This window comes from Rhyacophila brunnea, unplaced genomic scaffold (genome assembly GCF_057557595.1).
Source record: "Rhyacophila brunnea isolate RB1 unplaced genomic scaffold, BYU_Rbru_1.0 scaffold_2, whole genome shotgun sequence".
Lineage (NCBI taxonomy): Eukaryota > Metazoa > Arthropoda > Insecta > Trichoptera > Rhyacophilidae > Rhyacophila > Rhyacophila brunnea.
This window is the reverse complement of record NW_028232859.1, coordinates 58,258,960-58,282,192: the sequence shown is the minus strand read 5'-3', so window position 1 is coordinate 58,282,192 and position 23,233 is coordinate 58,258,960. Positions and strand designations below refer to the sequence as shown.

General features: G+C 32.7%; 1 protein-coding gene across 5 annotated transcripts in view; it reads right to left on the bottom strand.

Moving 5' to 3' along the window:
• krz (beta-arrestin protein kurtz) overlaps positions 1–23,233 on the bottom strand; it is a 393,216-nt gene that overhangs the window by 65,319 nt on the left and 304,664 nt on the right. For all 5 annotated transcript variants that reach the window (XM_085946994.1, XM_085946996.1, XM_085946998.1 and 2 more), the window contains one exon: positions 9,998–10,053. The gene's annotated coding sequence lies outside the window, so the exon portion shown is untranslated. The remainder of the gene's footprint in view (positions 1–9,997; positions 10,054–23,233) is intronic.

Sequence of the window (23,233 nt, the reverse complement as noted above, 5' to 3'; positions counted from 1 at the left end):
ATACATAGTTTGAATTTAAAAATAAAATATTTTATCAAGCAGGTAATAAGTAAACACCAATAATTGAAATTTCTGTTGAAAAATTACATAATTAATTTATAAGTACAAAGGAAAGGCACCTGTAAGTTTTAAAAGTTTTTTTTCTCTTAATGACACGCTAACATTTTCCTATAATTAGTTTATGTATCTAATATAAGAACGGGGAAGAATCGATTAATGAATAATTGTTCCAATTGATTTAAGTTCTGTATATTCCAATTCACATTATGTTTTGTGACCCGTATATCGGCTTTCTGCATCTCCACGTACCAGTGATTCCATTCGTACTATAATTATAGTACAATACTATAATTTTGATTTCGCGAAAAATGTAAAATACTATAATTTTACGCCAAATATACCAAAATACTATAATTTTAAAGGATTCAAGACGAAAAATGTTCCTGTACTATATATTTTTTGGAAATACTATATTTTTTACGCATTTGTACTATAATCAGCATAGAAAAATATGGCAACACTGCCACGTAGGTACACACAATCATCAACGTAAAACGTACAACTGACACAAAATATGGTCAGGTAGAGTATACGCTTTATAACTTACAAATGCAACATAAAATGCATTTTTTGCATTTTTTTACTGGACTGATACGCCTCTTTGCCTGATTAAGTAATAAATAAATATGTATATAATATTTATATTACACCATTGTCAACATATAGTCGGAGTGCAGTCTATTGAATTGACATATTAAAAGATCGTGAGAATAAATTATGTTAATTTAGTACCCAACTATATTATGTGCCAATTATTGTACGTTTGCCAATGATGAGTGAAAAAGGACGAAACTCGGATCGCAAAAAAATGAAATAGTAAAATACAGAACAAGAATTAATTAGAATTTTAAATGCATAAAAAATCCATAAAGTTTTGTAAAAAAATTAACTTCAGTGGATAGTTAAACTCGTGTCAATATTTGAAATAAGAACTTTCTAATAAGACAGTGTGACAGAATTTGTGATGTTAGGAGTTATATGACACAAACGAGCCATCACTGAAATGGGAAAGAATACTATAACAGCCCAAATCCTATGTCGTAAAGATTAACTTGTCCATAAGGCGAACAAATCAATATTGGTTTTCATATTTTCCCGTATAAAATAAAGGAAAATGACCTTTATTGCCGCATTACTCCCGATACGCATAAATTTGACAATATGGAATAAAATTTCTTACACGTAAATGCTTTTTATTCCACAGTGGCGGATCGTAACTTCCCGTAAAATTATTTTGATTTCAGCAAAAGTGGATTTTTATTAGTTTATATCTTATATCTATAACGTTATCATTTCACCGTTCAACCCACTGGGGAAACGGCATTAAAAATCGCATAAAAATAACGATAAATAAAGGTAAGGTTATTTTTAACGTGTGTGATCTGAATACAATACAATTCGTTTAGCAGACTATACCAAGATGTTTAATTAAATCGGGTAAAGGGAAAGTTGTTTTTTTTCCGAACGTAGAAACTGATAAAGGGTCTGGGGGAAAAACCTCGCTATTTTCATTAGGGATTGCAATGCCGAACGGATTTTGAATCCCGGGATTCCGGGACTGGGGTAAATATATGAAATTGCGCTAATTGTTTCCGGTTCGGTATTGTACTATGTAACAAATACAATAGTTGAAGACTGGTGTGTGTGTGGTGAGTGTTGCATATTTTTTACTTTTGATACGAATTCTAAATTTCTAAAGATTCTGACGACAGTGTTTATTTTAAAACCTTATGATGTCTTCACCTTTTTTGTATTAGAAGGTAGGTTTTAAAGTTTAAATAATCGCCTAGTGTAAAGCCTTCGCCGTGCCGCAGGTTCGCCATCGCTGGTATATGGGAAATTAAATAAATATATGTTATAAACGTATTTATGCACGAACACTGGTATAATATAATAAAATTGTTGTTTTAACTCGATATAAATTTCAGTTGTTAACTTAATATCAATGCTATATTATGAAAAAAATGTTTGTTTCTACTTGTATATTGTTACTTACATGATGGGACGAGAACATAATATTCCTTATAATTTATTCACTCTAGTAATTATGTCAAATATGATAAATACTCTCATAAAAAAATAGAAAATGATTTATCTACATCTTTTCATAATGTAATACATTTCAGAATTAATTTATCATTATGTCCTTTGATCAAAATAATATGCTTGAAAACAGATATTGCGTACCTACTTATTAATTTATTATAAAAGTCACTAAAGTACGCTGTTTTGTTGGCCAATGTACAATGCTAAATAACAAGACTTCTTTCTCCCGAGAATCCCGAGAACAGCGTGAAAGATGACAAAGGAAACATTTCTCGACAAAAATAATTCGTGGAATTAATTGAAAAAAGCTGTTTGGCCTCCAACGAAATCGACCTTGAGGTTTTAACTTCGATTGACAAGACGAAAACACGTTATACCTTCATCAATAAATATTATTCGACATTAACATCAGGGTTGAAAGATGAAATAATATTATCAAGAAAATAAGAAAACTAATTAGGTACTGCATAGAAAGATTTTTAACATGTCGACAACACTAAATATTTAAATACAAAAAACAGAAACGAAATTTGAAAGACATTCCAATTTAGTTTGTGCACTTATAATAGTATATTTTTGTCTTAGATTGTATGGTGATCCCAAATAAATCGCTTGTTGGTTCCGGTGCAGTTGTCAGTTACTGTACCTTAGAGCTAAAAGTGCGGAAGTCACATTTTTATCATTTTAGAGTTAATTAAGTAATAAGTAGGCAGATGATGTGGGTTAGTGGGACCATTAACTTTGAGGTACTGACGCGACGTCCCGATTTTGGTTAGCCTCACAACTAAGCCGATCATAAGCTTTAATTTTAATAGCTAATTATTAATTACATTTTTCATCTTCACAGCATACATTTAGCATCAGTCGCTACATACGGATTTCTTCAACGTTTGTGTTGTACGAAAAAATAAACCTAATACTTATTAGGTACCTATCTGACTTTTAAGTTATTTTCAATTAATCTGAATATCGACCAGTGGCGAAAGGTGACTTTTGGAAAGATGTAGGCTGTGGAGATCTGAGAAAAAGAGCACACTTGTCAGGTATACTTGCGAGAAATAAGAAGATAATACGATATTACTACTAATGACTAGGTACACACTAGTGACAACGACACACTAATTCAATGAAACTTCAAAAACTCACTGACGACATAAAATTGAGCGATGATTAATTTAAATTACGTATTTTTCAAAACATTTATATAAAAAATCATTAGATAATTTTTTTTAAACAATTTATATTTATTAATTACTATTCGATTAAATGCCATAGAAATTATTTTTTTTAAATTATCTAAGTACTAATTATTTTGGACGAAGTGCAGTCATGATAACAATATTATGCACGAAAGTTTTAGGCTCTGCGATAGAATCCTACCATATTTCATACAATTCGATATACTGACTGAGTTTACGAGAAAAAATATCACAATTCCTTCACACATAATCTGATATTTATTTACGTCAAGACAGGTATATTCTTTTAAACCTTTGCAGATTGTTTTATAATCTGTATAATTAATACATTCTTACATATACGACATCTGTCGTTGGCAAATTAAATTGTTTTTATAGAATATGAAATAATCAAGTGATTATATTATAATGTGAATATGTTATTTAGAAATATTTTTCTTTAGAAGGTAGACTTTAAATAATCGCCTAGTATGGAGTCTTCGCCACTGATATCGACGATATTCCATAACATATTACAAGAAATCTATAATAATAAATTACTCATAAGGAATGGTACCTATAACTCATAATACCTTTCCTTGTAACGATGTATGAATGTAATATACCTATTCGTAGAATAAAATTAATGATTTCGTTTGGCGATACTTTGAGTATTACAATACACCATGAAATATGATTGCTTTGGTCATATCAATCAATAATATTACTCAATAGTACAATAATGGAATCGTAGATACGAATAAAAACTATTAGTCAAAAGAATTAGATACATTGTGACAGCAGACAGATGTGTACGTAGATAATAGATAGAAACATCTAAGTAACTACACGTTTGAATCCACGTGTACATTATCATTTCCACTACTAAAAAGATTTCACAATCAGTAGGTACATTTTTTGGTTGAAGTCTATAATACTAGACTATACTTTAAATGAAACAGGTTTGATTGAAGAGTGTCTCTGATAAAATTTAATAATGAGCTAATTAATCAAATCATTTAATTAAAAAAATATATTGTACCTAAAGCCTGGTCCAAAACAGTATTACATATATATGGGTAAGTACCTACACGAAATTATAGAATGGTTTATTAACACGTCCACAATCGTTTGTTCGAAAATCAACTCGTGTTAACACTTGCACAACAATTGCTATTCAAGTAAATGTAGTTTCAACAGTAGACATCGTATAAATTTGCTCGTATTGATCAAAACAACATTTCACAACACCACGCGTTGCTAGTTACGATGAAAGAGAAAAATCGTCACCCAAATTATGGCCACACTCGCTAATTTGTCATTATATTTACACGTGTTTTTGAACCGCGGCGGAACACAAAAAACATATAGAATATTTTTATACAAGTGGTTGTAGACAGTTTGTTGTTTGTTTACGGACAGATGTGTGATCGTCTGAAGTAGGCTTAAAATGGCTCGCAGTAGCTGCTGCTGGTTGTTTACAAAAGAATACATGTACCTACGTTATATGATAATATTTAGAGATGGACCACATTAACTTGATGTGCGGCGGTTTTGAGAACTGATAGCTCGCAATACGACGACAATACTCACGTCACGATACTGGTGTCAAAGCCTCGCCTCGTGTTATAGTTGTCGGCCTATATCTACCTCATAGTGGTGTCCAAAGTTTTCATTTTACGGCGATATAAAAAAATACAAATTTGTGGGATGGGAAATTAAGTTAAATGGTAGGTACCAGTAATATGTAAGTTTCATCCTAGAAGTAGGATTTAAAATAATGAGATATTTTAGTAGGTATATAAGTTGTCCGTAGTTATAACACGTTATGATACTATTGTTTTTTGATGTGTATTATACATACGTTATTTTTTTAACAAATATTATTATAGTGAAATATATTCAGAAAACTTCCAATTAGAGTTTACAATTGACTCGTAATTTTGGAGAAATTACAACATTTTACGTTTCGGATTTGCTATATGTATAATGGATATATTTTTTTAATGATGGTTTAATATATTAATTATTACACAAAATTCAAATTTATTTAAGTACTTATTGTATTATTCTATTTGAGTTATTTTCTGCGACCGGGTTTCGCCTTTTAGCATCTTCAAACACATCAAATTCTACCAACTACCCTCGATCGATAGTAGGTATAAATTTGATACCTAAAAATTTATTCTTTCCCTCCTTGAAGTTGATACAAGAATCCATATTATGCCAGCTTGCTTGCGTATAATTCCATATATAAATATTATGGAATTACATGAATAGTAAACTTGCATAGTAAGAAGTTTTTATTGCCATATTATGATTCATTCATCCATTAGCAAAAAAAATATTGATTGATTCTAATATTTAAAATTAACAATCAAAGCAATTTTTGAATTTGGAATTCGATAAATACGTATTTTTTTTAAATTTGGTTAATTTTTGGTAGTGGTGTTACAGGGACGAAATATTCCTACAAATAATTTAAATACGCGAGAAGGTACTTAGGTGCCTTTGACATGGCGTCGGTATATATCAGGCAGGTGAGATCGAAGATAGTGAGAATTCCTAACCGAACCGATGCATATCATTTGAATTGAATAGCTAATGGTGACGATGACGATTTCGTATGCATCGCGATGCGTTAATCGGGCAATAACACCAATAAACATAATATAAACATGTAATGCTTCTGTTCCACGAATCATCGGGAATACTTCTTGGAACAATAATGACACAGTGTTTTTTCATCTACAGAAATAGTAATTTTTTTTTTGTAAATCAAACACGATTCCTATATCCTGTGGATTCCTGGAAGCTGCAAGCAACCTAGGCTCATTATAAATAAAAATGAAGAGAAATAATTATTGTCGAGAATATTTTTATATATTTTAAAGAACGATATTCGTTCGCATGTCTTGGGTTTAGCTTTACTGAAATATACTTTACTGAAGTACCTACCTAAATGTATGTATGTCAGTTTAATAAATGTTTAAGGTAAACACAATATTATCGCGAATATCGATATGATTTGAGGAGCTGTATTGAAAAAATGTCAAAAAAAAGTAAATTGGGACGGTCCACGGGATACTATTTTAAGAATGCTTCTTTAAGCCAGGTTGCACATATAAACTCGCCTCGACTGCAACACGTAGAATTTATCGATGTGATTTGAAAACAACATTTAACTAAAGGGCCCACATGCCCAAAGAAAATGGAGCTTTTATGGTATTTTCAATGCATTGGCCTGAACATTCCTTAAACGTTGTAGATAATCTATTTATATAATTTTGAAGCCTTATTATCCTTTATATTTATTTTAAAATATTTGATGACTGCATAAAGTATTTTTATTACATAAAATATTTTTTTAAACCTCTCAATCTAATGTTTTAGAATATATGTATTGTCATATTTCAGTACATCCAAGTGCAGTGGTGTTAAGATTTTTTAGATTCATTAATTTTTAAACGGAATTATAAAACCATTAGTAAAATTTATGTTTAAATTATTATAGTGAAATATTTACGACAAAAAATTATATTTACAATTTCTGTGATCCCAAATTTGAAAAATATTAGGCATTTTATTATTCAAAAAATGGGCAAGATTACCACATTTGAAGATAATTCTAAATATACTGATTATAAGCTATGTCTGAAAATTCAAATGTGATAAACATCCTACGAATAATGATTGTTTTATAATAATTATTGACCCATTCCTATTGGCTATTCTATTTCCCAGTTACTTAAATTAATAATTACTTAAAAATCGTGAGTCTTTTCCGAATGTGCTCAGTCAGCTAGTCTACACACAATCGAATAGTTTTTTCAATGAGTGTCGAGAATTTTAATTGGCAATATATGTAATTGAAATATGCCTATGATGTGATGACTGATGAAACATTTCGTTTAATTTTCTCGTCCCGGAGAACGTTCGATTAATAAGCGCTCGACCCGAAAACAAAAAAGCCTAGCAGAGGTAGCCACTAAGCAGCCTTTTATATTGAATACGTAAACAAAGATCTCAGGAAAAAAGGTGAACAAAGTTCCCTTTGTTTTACAAAATAACAAAAAAAACTTCTATAAAGCCGGGAAATAAATGAGTGCTGATTGAGAGTTTGTTAGATCGAAAGGGGAAAAAACAACAGGAGGGGAAATCACAACAGGTGTTTTCCGCTAGGACAGGAAAGAGGCAATCATCGAGAGGCATTGAATACCAGGTGAACTTCCAAGTCCACTTTTCTAATTAGTGGACGTCTGCTTAACTTCGCAAGCTTTTTATTGAACAAACATTTCCTAACTAACTTAAGTAACCTGACGTTGACGTTTTAATGAAATTATCAGTCGGTAGGTAGAAATCGCAGAAAATTTTGAAGTTATTAGGTATCATCATCCACGTTCACCAAATGTGGGTATTGACCGTCTACAGGAAATGTTTTTACTCAGACTTGTGTTGCAAGATTCCTCATTCAGAAATGGTTTACGTACATCTTTCTACATAGTATAAACACTGCAGTGGGTCGATTCTTCTTTACCCTTGTGGTCTGTTGAAAAAGCACCTCAGAAGGCCTATTCTAACATATTATCGCTTAACATCAAAAAAGAGCTAACTGTGATAAATATATCACATTTATCACTTTACGTATTCTGTCTGTTAATTATATAAACAAGTTAACCATCTGAATTGTCAAAATGAGATATCTTCTAACAGCCCGTCTCTTGACCGTGCTAACTTTGAGAACGAGACAGAGGACGTCAATTTTTACATATTAATAATTAAGACGCGAGATCCGACTGTTTTGCTGCAATCATAATGATATGTCTGACGTGTCAATACAAAATTCTTGTGTTCGGCTCATTACCGACTAGATGGCGCTGATTCGGGTTTATCCGCTTATGTTCGGCAGCACGAACATATCCGAATTTGACCGACATGTCTACCGACCTAAATTTTCGCCGTATTACGAATTGGAGATAGCCACCGATAACCGTTTGGTGTATAGGATACCTTCCGTGCTAATGTGGAACAATGAAAATAACTGAAACGTGCTAAAGTGATAACCGTTAAAAATAGACCTGCTGATGGTCAGATGTATTCCATTCTTGAGACTATCTGATACAGTTGTCCCGCATAACCGTGCGAGAAAAAAGAAAAATTCTTCCATGCCATGTGCCATCTCTTTGTACACGGATCTGAAAATTCGGGTCTAGGACGATTTGGCGCCGGGACAACTGGACGCCACGCAATTCGAAAATAAATATACGTTAGGTACTTATAGATACTTAAAAAAATATTGAATATTATTATTTATATTTAAATTATTATATTATGATTTAATAGTTGGTGAGAATTTAAATATGCACGCGTAAATAATGATTTAATCGTGCATATGTTTAAGTTGCAACGTTTTTTTTTAAATTGTATATAAAGCCTTAGGCATAGTAATTCTCAATCCGCAATAAAAAATCGTTATGTTAAGAGTGAAATGAATTAAAACTACTAAGTAGTAGATATAAACTGATTAAAATTCCTCGTCTACGTTCTGTATACGTGTCAATGACAGTGCGACGTCCAATTGTCCTGGCGTCCAGTTGTCCCATTCCCGAAAATTCGTATTAGTATCCTAATTTCAAATAGGTTCGGTTTCTTTATAATTTATGTGATAATTCCGATCCATAGGCTATAAACCATATTTAAGTTTTCATTGAGTATATCTTGAACTTGATCTTAGCGATAGTGCTCATAGAACGCGTCGAGCGGGCGAAGTCGGCGTATGTAGCGTTTATTCATAACCATAATCACACGTCTCTTCCCGCGCATTACCCTTCACCTATGTAATAAGCGGCCCAAGCAGCACAAAATAATTATTTTTACAGCGTCTCTCATAACAAAGCAATAAAAATATTATATTATTTCGGGACTTGTAATTAATATTTACGACGACATTATTCAACCAGCGAAATATAGGACACGGAACAAAGAGTTCCCTGTTATTAAATAATTGCTTTTCGCCCGTCGATCGACGACGCCTCGAGCAGCGTAATTTTGGTAGCCGTGTTCAATGAATGGACTTCTTTGTATTTTCATTAAATCGTATCGCCGAGAAGCGAAAAACGGTGACTCATGCGGCAGGCGGGGCGCAAGGCATCGTCAAGTCCAGTGGGCGCTGGCGTATTTGATTACGTTGTATTTTTGATGATTTACGCGCCACTTGTAGAAATTTTGCGCGAGCGCCGCACTCGCTGCGTCAATGGGCTTTATGCCTTAGTGTCTCTGTGAACTGCGGTAGCATTTGTTTGCCAGGGTAATTTATTCTTCTAATAATTTCTTTACCGACCATACAAATGAAAGGCAAATGTAAACAATTGCCGTGCAAATTGCAACACTGCATACATGCTTCAAAAATGTTGAGCGGCTTCTGAATTTTCACGCGATGAAACGATGGTGGCTAACCTGATGGGAAATAATATACGAAATTTATATTCCGCAGAACACAAAACATGCACGCAACAACAACAAACGGATCTGACACTTGACAAATGAGATTGGCGCGACAATCAGCATTTTTGTGTGTAATCAATTATTTTTGCTATTGCTGGCAGTAAATCCATGCACGTGTAAATCCGCTATAATGATGCATGATCCCAGATATAGAGATAGGTATCTAAATATTTGGCAAATTATAGGATTGATCAAAGTAATTCCGTTACCTTGTAGACGTGAAGGCGTTCGCAGACTTGCTTGAATATAGGTAGACACTGGAAATCTGCAAATTAATAAATAAAAAAAGAATGAGTTGATGTTAGGTACATACAAAAATAATTATAGATATACATACCATATTATAAAAAACCTATCTCCAAGTGACGTATTCTTAATTATCTTAGTTCCACAAACATACATAATGAATAAATGCCTTAATTAGAGCTTAAAAAAATGCTATTTTTTTGTAACCAAGTTTGCCATTATTCATTGAGTTAGTACTTGAATATAATATAAATTAAATTCTATATTTTTAGCACAATAGACCATGAGAACAATGATAGTATGTTAGCAGTGGCGGCTCTAGCATCTTTTAGTAAGTGGGGTCAGATGGCGTGAAATATCTAATAAGTACCTACCTAATCAATATTAATCAAAGCGTAAAAAACATATCTTTTGTAGCTATTACTTCATCTTCATATGCCTCCTGCGTTCGAAAGAATTTTATTGCTACAAGAAAAACAAAATTGTCTTTTCAAGGATACACTCGCCGTCAACCATGTTTTTTTGGTAAACTGTTCGGAGTTAAATGCTTTTTTTGTTTTGATTAGTTCATACACAATAACTAAATCTGTTGGTGACTGGTTGGTGAGGTCCTAATCGTTTCACTTCTAGTTTGTCTTCAAATAACAATGTACTGAACTTATATTTCAATAAATGAACCACCTCATTCATCATAATACCTAATATTATTTATCAAAATTATTTTACTAACGTGAAATTCAACTATCCACTACTAGTAGGTACATTACAATAATTAATATTTAGGTAATACAAATTAATATTGATTTAATTAACTGAAATAGCACATACCTACTCTTTGTTATTAATATTACCATTCAAGATAATATTATAAATTATTATAGTATGTATTAACAAATATATTTTAAAACTTAAGGAGATAGATAACATATTTGATCACTTACTGGCAAACTAACTAATAAACTAAACCGGTGGGTCATGGGATATGAATTTACAGCCGACCGACAAGTTAACTTCATAATATATTATAAACTCACACTTATGCAAGACCAGGTATTTACTACAGTGTCCCCGGTCCAGCATCGGTACATGTGGGTAAAATGTGCATAGCACGTGCAAAACGGCCTACAGACGTACGCATTGTTCAGCTTCCTTATAAATTTTGAGAATCATAACTGGCAATCGCATATAGCATCTCATAATATAAAATTGCTTTGATTTTAAAGGGGCCACCGAATTTCGACCCCAGAAGTTTCGTTGTATTGTACGATGTAGGTAGAGCCAAAACTCACATAGAGCATTAGGGATGGGCCAAAAAACAAGAATCAAGGATGGGCAAACAGTACAAATAAAATATATACTTAATTAATTTATACAAAATCAATGTATTATGGTTGGAACGTATAACATGAATATTCAATTGAATATTGACTATAGAATGATGAGGGGACCAGGGTCTGTCCCCTAGGTACCCTAAGGAAGAGCCGCCCATGTATGTTAGTGAAACAGTAATGTAGCAATAAAAGGCCAGTGCCCTACGCACTGCACAACGATATAAACGAAATAGCTATCGATTAATATAAGAATCTGTAAATTCGAATGTAGTTTATATTAGGTTCGTAACTCATTCGAGGGTTTTTTTATCTTTTCTAGATGCCTGTATGGATACCTCGCATTTACTATCGAGGTTTATTTATGGACTTTGGGCACGCAAACTACTCTACTTGATGCTAGTCAAATGAAAATTGTGCCAGCTGAGAAATATGCCTAATTGAAAACTATTCTTCTACCCGCATCGGGTATTGCTAATTTGAATTCGGCCAAGGCCTATGAAACTGCCTTGCAAAAACCCTGTAAAATTCTTTGTAGCGCAAGGCGGTGGTGATTCTGATGAGTAACAGAAGGGTGTGACTATAAAACCACCGTTTCGAGATAGCATTGCTAAACATTTATTTATTTATACCTAGGCTTTGCGGTAACAAAACAATACACAGTATGGTGTAACACGAAGATTTTGATGAAAGGCGAAAGGGTTTAGGAAGGATTTTTTTTTGTTAACTGTCAATTCATGGTGGAACTGCATTGTATTGTTGTTTTTATTTAATAAAACGCATTTTTTTTAAATTTTGACTAATCATAATTATTTGTTGATATTTATGTTATTGTAAGTGTTGATTGTTTCATATTTTGTGGTTTGTTAATATTTAAAATAATTTGTTTAATGCCCCTGATGTAGTATGAAATATTTATGTCCAACCTCATTAATTTTAAATTAATCTGTTATTGGGAAGGTATTATTGGACGGATAATTATTTATGTACCTATTGTTATATTATTTCTGTCGCTTTGGATTTTGTTGGATAAATATGGTTTAAGAAAAATGAAATCAGTTGAAAATGTCCCTCTGAGGCGGACGAAGCCGGTCCTAGTATATTGATTAAAAGTGGAATAAGTACTACAAAAAAATGCGTTTTACTAAATAAAAACAACAAGATAATAATTGACTTTTGCATTCAGAAATAAATCCTTCCATCCGAAAGTCCTCGATTAGAATATTTGACATAATTGAACTCGCATAGGGATTGCAATACCGGTATTTGAAAAACCGGTATTCAATTATTTATCGATACCGAAATACCGGTATCAAAAATCCAAAATACCGGTATTTTCGGTATTAAGAAGGCATACACGTAGGTACATGTTTTTCAAAAATGAATTTAATGTTATTTTTCCAATACTACCTATTACATTGTACCTATATTATTAAATTTATTGTGTAAGTTTTATGCTGCCAAAACGCAAATATATGAACTGAAACCAACAAATGTTAAAAGATATTAAAACAAAATCCTCAAATATACTTATTGAATTGTCGCAGTGAATTAACATAATAAAAGAAAACATTCGTTCCAAATATTTCCTATAATCCTATAACTATTGATCCGACGTTGATAGTACATCCAATAAACGTTGATTTTTCTGTAAACAGACTTATAGTGTTTGTGTAAAAATTTGCAGTTTTAAAATGAAGCGCCTAATTTCAAAATCCCTTAAAACGATTTTAGGTAGTTTTGGGAAAAATGAGAAAAACTCAGCTGTTAGATCTGTGAACTTTATATGTATTTATTATTTAATTCGTACATTCTAAAGAGTATTTTGGTTTATCCATTTTATGGGTATTTGAAAGGCACACACAACAATTTTAGCGGATTTGGGGGAATTTGAAACGAGGCGCTTCAAATATACTGATCTATACACATTTACAAAAGTCAACATAATAAATGTAGGTAGGGACTTAAAGTTGATATAAAATAGTGTTTTTAAATAGATTTTAATAGTTATGTTGATAGGTACTTCTTATTTCTATAATATGTTTTGATGAATACCGGTATTCAATAAGAAATACCGAAATACCGGTGCTGATATTATATACATTCGGTATTGCAATCCCTAAACTCGCAGCGAGATGCGAAACAGAATGCGCAAAGGGTTCCGCGATTGAAATGAATCTGGAAACGCTGATATTAATAATGTAACATTATAACACATGATTAATATGACAAATTTTCATCACTATAATAATAATAACTAATCGGAAAATATTATTTATATCTAGACACCGGATATCTGGAGTCCTTTTTTTTGGACGGACTCGAATATTACAACATTTTTTAATTAAAAAATGCGTTAATAATTTATGGAACCTATGTTTTTCAGAAAAATAAGTTGTACGATGTAGTAGGTACAATGAAATATGAAATAAATGATATTGATAATATGTGCAAGAGACTTTATCGATACTTAATTATATAGAAACGCTGCTATTAGTAGGTAGTGGTAGATATACTATACTATTTAGAGAAATTAATGAAGCGCTTACGTATAGAGTGGAAAAATTAGTTGTTAATAGTAATATCTATAATATTTAATAATATTCCACTTTTTATATACATACCTATTATTGTAATCAAAGTTTAAAATTTCTACTAAACTACTTTTATTTTCACTATCAAATAACAAATCACACTTGCTCCCATAATGAGAAGGACCTGACAGCTAGTGTATTATTAAAATCGTACCAAATCTGAATGATTTCGTATATTATGTTGATACTACGAAAATATATAATATGAAAACATATTATTATATTATATGGATTTATGGATGGGTAAAATGGGGAATATCGGACCTATGTGGTTAATGAAACCCTTTAGAAAAAGTTTCGTACGAAAGATACTTCAAATCGTACTTTTGTGTTTCAAGCAAGTGGTTGGACATATTGAGATATTCAATTTTAATATATAGGTACTGATGTTGTAATGTTTTTTTTGACATTTTATAGGCCATTTTCAAAAACTTTATATTTATCATGCAAAATATGTAAGTACATGCGTTTTCTGTTAATTGCTACTCCCTAATACTATAAATTATATATCATAGTATTATTTCAATGAAATATATAAACCCGATATAATTATTTATTTCGGAAGTTATCAAAATGATACAATCATAATTAGTCGACATTGATACATTGTGTATATATAGTACCTAATACCATTGATAATAAATTATTTTATCAAGAAAATATTAGATATAAATAGGTATAACACAGTTGCAGTGCCTACCATTTGCCTTAACAAGTTGACCTTGGTTCTAATAGTTCATTGATTTATCCAATCTGGGAGTTCACACATGAAACTATAATTTGATGTTATAGTAATATGGTAGAAAAAACAAAAAAAACTTAACCTGCGCGTTTGTTAACTGATCTACGTATTTTCTTAAAATCCGAGATCACTTCAGTTTTAACGATTATGGATTATAGCTTAAAATTGTTTATTTGTTTTTATTTAGTGAGTAGGTATATTTTGTGATATTTCACATTAGCTGGTTCCATTGTTTACGGGAAATGACGATTTAACGGGCTTACCTATTGAATGTATTAATAGTATGTAATATATTCATTACGGGTTTTTCACAAACACTTCAGATAATCAAAATTTGTTTTTTACTTGATCCTTTACTAATAGGTAAGAAGGTTTTAACAATCTTTTATTATGTCAATGTGCATTTACGATCGGTGAGTGCGCATAGTGCACGAAGAAGCCAGAAGGCCATAAGCCAGAAGGCATAAGCCGGGTCGTAAATAATGACTAATAGAATACCTAGTACAAAACATAAATCAATTAGAATTTATTGATTAATATTTTTGCCACTCGTACCCGTTAGATATAGGGACCATTATACCACTTTCCTCTAGAAGGTGTATAAGGTACTTTTAAACACTTTGTACATTTTGCATTTTTGTTTATTGTTATTAAATCTTAGTTGATATTATTCTTTTGACTTATTAACTTAAAAATAACAACAATGGATGAAATATAATATTCCTAAATATTATAATATGTCACATATATAATATTGTGTAAGTATATAATATATAATTATCAAGCCTCGATGGCGAAGGCTGCGTGACTAGCAAATGCACTTACGACCTATGTAAACCTGCCGCTTTGTAATTTTATTCTTGTAAATCCACGGTATTATAGATGGTTGCACTATTATATCTAAAATGTAAACATAAATTTATATGCAATATTGGTATATACTAAAGCTGATGATGATACATACTATCGTATGGAAAATAATTCATTTTTAAGTTGTGGGTTTCTTGTACGTATCATGCGACAAAAGCAATAAAATCGTCTTCAAGTTTTTGTCATTGGTCGGGAACCTTTTTTGATACATACACCTACGGCAGGTGAATTTTAAACACAGCAAATTTTTCACAGTTTTGAAGTTACGCTATTTCTTAATGTATATAAACCAGTCATTTAATAAATAAGGACAAATATCACCAACAAGTTACGAGGGTGGGTCAATAAGTCCTTAGAAAAGCCGACAGGTGGCGCGACTAGTACTGTAAGCGGTTTGTTTTCATGCAGCGGCACTACCGATTCAGTATGCTGCGAAGTTTCAATCAGATTGGTCGGGTTGTTGTGTGTTTCTCGTACATTTAAAAAAAAAATTTGCTTGTGGAAAATGGAAAAATGGAAAATGGAGAAAATTGAGTTTAGAGCTGTTATTAAACATTTTAATATAAAAGGGTTAACAGCAAAGGAAATAAAAAATGAGTTGGATTTAGTTCACGGCATATCTGCTCCTTCACTTGCAACTATTTATAACTGGTTAAATGAATTTAAACGTGGTCGTACATCAACAAAGGATGAACCACGCTCAGGACGTCCTGTAGAGGTGACTACACCAGAAATGATCAATAAAATCCACAATATGGTGTTAAGTGACCGAAGATTAAAGTTGAGTGAGATAATTGAGGTTACAGGGATCTCAAAAGGTAGCGTCATTTCTATTTTACATGACAAATTGGGCATGGAAAATATTTCTGCAAGATGGGTGCCGCGTTTGCTCACAGTCGACAATAAACGAAATAGGGTGGTGGCCTCTAAAGCCCTGTTGTCGCTCATGCAACGCAATCCGGATGAATTTTTTCGTCGCTTTGTGACTGTAGATGAAACATGGATACACCACTATACTCCCGAGACGAAAGAACAGTCAAAGCAGTGGATTGCGAAGGCAAACCATGTCCAAAGAAGGCGAAAACCGTAAAATCAGCTGGTAAAGTTATGTCTACTGTATTTTGGGATGCACGTGAAATTATTTTCGTTGACTATTTGGAAAAAGGAAAAAAAATAACAGGGGATTATTATGCATCTTTATTGGACCAGCTAAAAAACAAAATTGAAGAAAAACGGCCTCATTTAAACAGGAAAAAAATCCTCTTTCATCAGGACAATGCCCGTGTTCACACATGTTTACGATCAATGGCTAAAATTGAAGAATTGAAGTTTGAATTGGTCGACCACCCACCGTATTCGCCAGATTTAGCCCCCAGTGACTTTTTCTTTTTCCCAAACTTAAAAAAATGGCTAAGTGGACAACGTTTTTTTTCAAATGAAGAAGTCATCGATCGGACAAATGCTTATTTTGAGGACCTTCCGAAAACTTATTTTTCTGACGGTTTAAAAAATATTGAGAAACGTCTAACCAAGTGTATTGAGCTCCAAGGAAATTATGTTGAGAAATAAAAAAAAAATACAAAAATAAAAACTGTTTTAATGCTTTTTTCTAAGGAATTATTGACCCACCCTCGTAGTTCAAGTAAACAATCGACTCCCACGTCCTCTATACTTAATTGACTTTTTATGCAATAATATGTACCTACCTATATTTTGTACTGTTATTCAATTGAAAATGTCCATTAGGATAAAATCGGTTGAATATCAACATTATGGAATAAATGTGGAAAAAGTACGAAAGTACATATTATAAAGTGTTTTAATGAAATATGTATCTAGGTACCAGTCGTTTTATGTGATGAATAGTTCTTTACACTTTATAATATGTAAGTATTTAAATCAAATACATAATATAAACATATATCAGATAATTTCTTTTTAATAACAACATTTAAATATAATGCTAATTATGTCGAATGGCCACCTAATCGGCGCTCCTTTAGCGTACAATGTATTAAATGGGACGGCGGGACTTTTTTTAATGTTACACACCTACAAACTTACCTGTAGAATGGCCAAAAATGGAACTACGAATTACCATAGGACGCCATTTTGAAAATTTCATTCGAATGTCAGATTTTGTCCAGTTACTAGTCTTGATTGGGTAGTTTTCGACAATGACTCCATTTTTTTTGTAGTACTTATTCCACTTTTAATCAATAAATTAGGACCGGTTTCATCCGCCTCAGAGGGACATTTTCAACTGAATCTTCCCTTGTTCGGTTGAAAATGTCCCTCTGATGCGAACGAAACCGGTCCTAATTTATTGATTAAAAGTGGAATAAGTACTACAAAAAAATGCGTTTTTTTAATTAAACAACAATAAATATTAACGTAATACAATCACTAAGTGAAAATCTGAAGTATTACATGGGACGGCGGGACTTTTTTTTAACGTTACACACCTACAAACTTACCTGTAGAATGGCCAAAAATGGAACTACGAACTACCATAGGACGCCATTTTGAAAATTTCATTCGAATGTCAGATTTTGTCCAGTTACGAGTCTTGATTGGGTAGTTTTCGACAATGGCTCCATTTTTTTTGTAGTACTTATTCCACTTTTAATCTATAAATTAGGACCGGTTTCGTCCGCCTCAGAGGGACATTTTCAACTGAATCTTCCCTTGTTCAGTTGAAAATGTCCCTCTGATGCGAACGAAACTGGTCCTAATTTATTGATTAAAAGTGGAATAAGTACTACAAAAAAATGCGTTTTATTAAATTAAACAACAATAAATATTAACGTAATACAATGACTAAGTGAAAATCTGAAGCAATATTATATTGCAAAACCTTTAGAAGAATGCAATTACGGCTTACGCAATACATAATATTATAATAGTAGGTTCAAACGAATATTTTCAGGGATGTCTCGCATCTTCAGATGTACGCCACTGGTATTTTGAAGATGAAATTTCTTACGATCGATTTGATGAAATTCTTCAATGTCAATAGTTTATAATCAAATAGACCAGTTTGGGCAGAGCATCCTCAAAATACTTAAATATCTAAAGAAATAAACAGGTAGGTATGTGACTTTTTTATCGATATGTAGGTACGGTATTGTTGCTTGTAATACTAATAGGTATCAATATGATACATTTAGAACATAAAACGGGTCAGCGGACAAAATCTTCCAATATTTGTATTTATATTAGTGGTAGGTACGCAAAAGCTATTCGATATTTAATTATGAAAAAACATATTCTACACGCATTTTATAAAAATGGTTTACCATAACTTACCTGCAATAAAACAAACCATCAATTTTGTAATGCGATCTTTTTAATTGCATTTTGCGAATTTGAATTCGTTTGTCGTAGCCGCAAGTCGCGTTATAATATTGGCAAGACGATTATCTTAATTACAATAATTACCATCGCACCTGAGCTGCCAGAAAAAACAACTGACAAATTGTAGAAATCCATACTTAGAATCATTTGGGCAAAAGTCTCCTTAGGATATTGGATTCGTCCACCATTTTAATGTGTTTTTTTATGGGTTGACGGTTAAAAACTTGAAAGATCCGGCCTTTATTTATATCAAAGCCAACAATAACTATTTTTTATAATTGATAAGTTTTTTTTTATTTGTTAAAGATAAGAATACAATAAAATAATAATACTGACATCCTGTTGATGTATAAAAAGTTTATCGGAATTGTGGTATTTGATAGTTTGAATGAAGCAACATTTTTTTATATGACGTATGAACAGTTTTGAATGAACGAGATTATTAGTCATTCCATGAATGTTGGAATTTCACTCGATGACGTTTCTGATCTCAATGGCGCAACAATTCGCGAAGACTGCTCGCACATGACAGCTTGCTGTAGAAGCGATAGGTCGCAGCCCACGTCTTCGTTGCACGACTGTCTGGACATGGAGAATGGAAGCGGGGACGCAACGAGGGACAAATCTTATTACATTTAGTCGACATCGTTATAATGCGCAAAGAAAGTCCCCATATAATATGACAAAGAGGAATGTTGAATATTGCTTTATGTCTATATGATGCAACTACCTTAATATTGATATACTTATGTAATTTATTTTTCTAATACGAATATTAATTAATGTTCTGATTTTTTATTCCAATAAGGGAAGTTTTTTAATGATTCAAATTCATTTTTTTTTTTTTTTTTTTTTTACATATAGTGAAAATAACAAATTATCAATTTAAGACGTTCACAACATGGCATTTAGAATTAAAGAAATATTATTAAAACAGTATTAAGTATATAAATATATAAGTTACTAAACAGTAGAAAAGTGTAAATAAAACAAAAAAAATACAATTAATTAGATACAAGGAAATACAACGAATGAGCTAAGCAGACTCTACTTTAAGAATTTATAAAACAATGCCCACCTATCCCACGCATTCTCACGCAGGTGGAATATGTCAATATCCGAAGTGACTTGGTTGAAAAGAGTTATAGCCCTCCCAATTGGCATTAATAATGGCAGGTTAGTTCTGCATCTCGGGAGAACAAACAACTGATGCTCACGATTTCTAAGATAGTTAACAGTCACACACAGGTCAATAGCCAAGAATGGTAGAGAGTTACAGTATGTAAGCATACCTAAGAGGAAGCCAGTTGGTCACACTTACCTACTTATAAGTTTTATTTCAAAATCCATCATCAAAAGACTAAAAAATAAAAATAAACTTGTCTACGTGTAAGTAGAAAACTCATAGAATGACGTGGAATGATCTCTCACCCTTACCATGGGACTATTCAACAATAATACATCCTTACATGGAAATCGTATACTGGCGTAATACTGGCTCAATTAAGTAATAACATTAGTGTTTAGATATGGCGACTCCTCGTAAAAAGAGTGCTAAGATTTTATTCATTATAGTCGTTTCATATTTTATATTTTTAACATTGGATCTATAAACCTGACCGACCCTCGAAGATGTTCTAAGACGATACATCAGTGAAACGGCAAATAATTTTCCACTAAAGGCGTGACGAAATTTTGGGCTTACTGGCATTCGGAGAGAGAACGTCGAGCTGGGAACACGTCAATTTGTTTTGTGATGGCGGCGGGTGTATTAATTCTTAAATCGTGTAAAGATGACTAAAAACGTTACCCATTTACTTGAAAAAGAAGACATGTCAATGAATATATTATTATTGTTACTAATAGAACATACGTTAAAGTTTCCACCACCACCCGTCATATATGCACAACCGTGGATATGCACGACCGCTTTCCATGACGCTTTAAACGTGTCTGAAAGAAGTGAATTTAAGTGCACATTCTGTCCCGAGACGGAACCGCACAGGACTGGTGCTGCAACCATGCACCGTAGTGCTTAAAGAAGAAAGCTAAGAAAGATTTTTTTTTTTGTTTTTTAGACTGGCTCTGCTGTCCGCTGACGTTGAGCGCTTTGTGTACCCGCATACTGAGTGTCACGAATTGAAATGGATGAGTCTACAGAAGAGTTGGGACTATCCCGCTCCCTATACGACGCTGCAAATTTCTCGAATGCCGCAAAGTTGGCCTCGGTTGCTATCAGATCTCCAAGACCAATTATTGGGCCCATAAACAGAACATTAAATGGACGCATGTTGGATTTATATGACAGATTATATTTCGTTCGGCATGCGTCATTTGCACCCGCGACCCACAACCGCGCATCGCCTAGCCACGATCTTTTTAGACCATGCCTCAACTGAGGTATAGCCTTAAATGAAAAATAGTTATTAGACTCAACCTATTATGCATAGTATTATAAAAAAAATAGCGCGAAAATTTGTCAGATGAAGGATTCAAGTTTCACTCGTTACAGCGAGCGGGTACCACAAAAAAACGTTCATATGAATCGGTGATGTACCTACCTTCATACTGTCTATATTAAGTTTTAATATTTTATTACAACGTAGCTCTCATTTTTTCAAACACATATTGGAGTCGACAGCATCCAATAAAATACAGGTAACGTGAAAATAATTTTTATAAGCTGGCACCAGTGATGCCAACCGTACTATAATTATAGTACAATACTATAATTTTGATTTCGCGAAAAATGTAAAATACTATAATTTTACGCCAAATATACCAAAATACTATAATTTTAAAGGATTCAAGACGAAAAATGTTCCTGTACTATATATTTTTCTGAAATACTATAATTTGTATGCCTTTGTACTATAATCAGCATAGAAAAATATGGCAACACTGGCTGGCACGCGAGTTCAATTTGGAGGAAAATGAATGGCTGTCATACGAACCGGCGACGGTTGAAATTTAAGAGACTTTCAGAATATTTAAGGCGGTATTAACGAGGGCGCTATATTCTCTCGGGGCGGGGAGATGGAGAAGGGGGCGCCTGCCTGTGAACCCCACCAGGAGACCACGCCCACGATTGATCAGCTAGATTTATATTGTTCCGAGTCGAAGATCCTGTCAGAGGTAACGATAATATTAAAACACAGTCATTCACTAATGGATTATTCTACCACTATGAATACTAGATACTGTGTAAGGCAGGGGTGGGCAAACTTTTTGGATGGAGGGCCAAATTCAAGAATTCAAAATGAGCGGCGGGCCGCAAGTAAAATACCATTTTTAGATATACACTATTTATTATCACGAAAAATAAACATAACAAAAAAATTAATGAGAATAATGAAACTGTTGTACATTTTTTTAAATTCAGGTGTTAATTTTGTAGTTGATATTTTCAAAACTGCTTGTAAATGGGCATCGGAGATATTGATCGTAAAGAATTTTTATTGAGGTTCATGATCGAAAATGTTTGTTCACATATATAGGTTGATCCAAAAATAACGAACATTTTCCTTGCATAATCTTTAAGTTGGTTGAACTTGTCTGAATAAAGTGCATTGTAAAATTTGGAGATTTCTACACGACGAAGCAATTCTCTTAAATCAGTGTCACACTGCAGATTAATAATCTCAAGTTGTAGCTCTATCGGTACACTATCAATATCAATTGAAAATGGATCGCGTACTATTTCTAAACTGGTCTCAATTTTTCGGAAGTCACCAAATCTTTGTGAAAAATCGTCATTCAGAGCTTTAATAATGTTACTATATTCTTCAAATTTATATTCTGATAGCAACTTCAAAGTTGGATAGTGGTCCACGTTGTTATTCGATATTTGTCGAAGGAATAACTTTTACCATATCATGGGCATTTATATTTTTTTTCTTTGCAACGCGGAGTTAAAAGTATTTAAATGTGTCACAATGTTCAACGTAGAAAATAGTGGTTACATAGTGTGAGGCGAGACGCAAGGAAGACGTACTGAGATAATACATTTACGAAACAACAAATTCTTCAAATTTTAATCTATTGTCAATATTTTTTTTAAAAATTATAAAAAAGTTATTCGTAAACGGAAGTTCGATTAATGATGGCGGGCCGCAAAAAAATACCCGGCGGGCCACATGCGGCCCGCGGGCCGCAGTTTGCCCCCCCCTGGTGTAAGGAATACAAGGGGAAAAAAGAAAATACATCAGCAAGTAAATTAGAAATATCATATCTCTATAAATTCTCGCGAGTGCCCGTAAGTATCAAGAATCTTTTTTTTTATCTCAATACCATACGGCCATATCTTTA